A 2,746-nucleotide genomic window follows, 5' to 3' on the forward strand; every position below is an offset into this window, starting at 1 on the left:
TGGAAAATGTTTAGCAGCACCCCTGGTCTCCCCCCACTAGAAAGAAGCCAATGGCAGGAGATAGCTGACAGAATATCCAAATCAATAAAATTATTGATGAAAATGAAGAAAAAAGTGTCTTTTATTTTACAGAAAAAATGTAATGGCTATTTTGGCCAATCCAGTATTTGGTTAGATAATTATGTGTAACAGGCTGCCATGAGATTTGATTTTCTTTTTTTTTTCTTTTTCCTTTTAAAAATGTGGAACACTTCATGAATTTGCATGTTATCTATGCTCAGGGCCATGCTAATCTCTGTATTACCCCAATTTTTACTCTGTGCTGCTGAAGTGAGCACAAAATTTGATTTTCTGATGTTCACTCATTAGACTGAATATAAAGGGTTGTCTTGTGAGACTTTGTCATTTACTTAAAATTATGTATACAAAGAAGCTTACAGTTATTTTTACTATTCTATGGAACTGTATGGAGCTCGGACAGAATTATTTTTCAAAGAAGAAAGGTTTACTTAACAAATCCATGGTCCGTAACAGAGATAGATGTAACCCGATCTTCAGTTGACCCATCTTCTGAAACATATCACATTTTAATGCTATTTGGCATCACTTCAAAATAATGGTGATACTGGTGCTTTGGTAATACTGAATATACTTCTATGTGTATGTACGCACTGATTTTACTGTTATTCCTTGTTTAAGATTCAGTCAAAGGCAAAGCATCTCCTCAAGCTGCCATTTTTTGTCCTTGCTGTTACTGCCAGGTAGAGTAAAATCATGTTATGTTAAAGAGTAAATTAGGAAGTTGACTAATGTAAAAATAATTTATCCTCCATTCGGCTCAGAAACACTGTTTTTAATCTTCATACAGTGCTTAGAAGACTAGCTATTATTGACTTGGGAACAGGATAGTCAATATGGACAGCACTTGTTATGCTGATGGCTGACATGAACTGGTTGCTGGAGTAGTAAATGAAATAAAGCTGATAAGTATGGTAACTAGCTTTTAGCAGACTGACCTTAAACAGGCAATTGAATTTTATCCTCTTCAGAAGAGTAACCTTGAGAGATGACACATTTATTCCTAAGATTCTGCCATCTTATTCAAAAAACTCTTGTATCTGAGTTTAGAGTCTGAGTCATATTTTAAAAATATGGTTTAGGTTTTTCTTGTGTGTGTGTGACTGGATACAGGTTTTTTTTAGTAGCTATAAATCATTTAGTCACAAGTCCAGTGAATAAATGGAGAGTAAAACTTGAAAACAGCTTCTCTGGGTCACAAAAGAAGGTAAGAGGGCCTAGCTAGTATAGCTTTATGGATTGAGTGTGGGCCAAAGAAAGGGCTGCTGTTTTGATTCCCAGTCAGGACACGTGCCTGGATTGTAAGCCAGGTCCCCAGTGGGGGCGCATGACAGGCAACCACACGTTGATGTTTCTCTCCCTTCCCTTCCTTTATCTCTAGAAATAAATAAAATTGTTTAAAAAAAAGGTAAGGGTAAGGCACTTAGATTCCTTTTTCTATTCAACTTACGAAATATTTATGAAGGAAATTAATATGTTTTTTACAATTCAAATACTTTTGACTAATGACAGACTCGAAACCGATCATAAAATCTCTTGATATGGTTACTTTGGAAGCACTACTAAATATGGAAGATTCTGGTATAGTTAAAAAAAAAATACCAAGACATTGTGTTCTATGTTTACATCTGGTATATACCAACAGTCATTCATTGTCAAGTACGAATTTGTTTAATATTTTTACCATCACAGAAACAGTAGTGATTAAGAACATAGGCTTGGAAGACAGACTCCTGCCTTCAAATCCTGGCCTGCCACTTAATGTCTAAATTGGGCAAGTCATTATAATCTTGGGCAAGTAATATATTTAAATTTCTTTATCTGTAAGAGTGCCATGAGTAATAGTACCTACCTATAAAGTTATGCAATTTTAATATGTAGTATATAAATCATATGGAAAAATGCTCAATAAGTGTTAGCCATTACTTTTAATACTATTATTATCTTTCAGTCAATGTGTTGGTTGCTGATAGCATCTGGAAAATTGTTACATTTGTGCCATATTAAGAAAGAATGAATTAGGTAGGACTATAGTGGGCTACCCACTGTATTTTGAAGTATAAATAGTTATATCTCTCCTCCCTTTTCCCTCTCCCCTCTTTTCTCTTCCTCCTCCTCCACTTTCTCTTCCTTCATTTTCTTCTTGTCTCTCTCTCCCCATCTTTCTTTCATACATGTTTGTGTACGGAGAGATTCACCAAACTGTTCATGTAGTTACTTCTTGTGAGTGAGATTGGAATGGTGGTTAAGATTCTTGGGAGAATGTCTTCAGTATAAAAATAAAAAAAGCAATTTACTTAATATTCAGTTCATTCAACAAATATTTATTGATTTACTGCATGCTAAGACTGATGAAGGAACATCTATTTTTCCCCTTGAGAAAGTTTCAAGTTACACATGAAGGAAATTAGGTTGCTACCCAAGTTCTTATCATTCTCTTTTATTTTTATTTTCTGTATTTTAATTGTTTTGAATGGTGCTGAATATAAATATTTTTGGTACCTTCATTAATGTTTTAAAAATAATTTTTCGTTTGTGAGAAAGTTCTACTAATTAAAAAATGAGAGCAGCTTTATTGTTTTCAGATTATAAAAATATTAAAAATTCACAGGTGAATTTTACCAAGCATTCAAAGAAGAACTAACTAACACCTATCTTCAAACTATTT

The 2,746-nt window shown here is 33.6% G+C and overlaps 1 non-coding gene across 1 annotated transcript; it reads right to left on the reverse strand.

The window, feature by feature from the left end:
* Positions 1 to 236: 236 nt before the first annotated feature.
* Positions 237 to 338, reverse strand: LOC114493621. The gene has a single exon (XR_003684245.1). It is a non-coding gene; the product is annotated as a U6 spliceosomal RNA (small nuclear RNA).
* Positions 339 to 2,746: the final 2,408 nt, after the last annotated feature.

This window comes from Phyllostomus discolor, chromosome 1, assembly GCF_004126475.2.
Source record: "Phyllostomus discolor isolate MPI-MPIP mPhyDis1 chromosome 1, mPhyDis1.pri.v3, whole genome shotgun sequence".
Classification (NCBI taxonomy): domain Eukaryota; kingdom Metazoa; phylum Chordata; class Mammalia; order Chiroptera; family Phyllostomidae; genus Phyllostomus; species Phyllostomus discolor.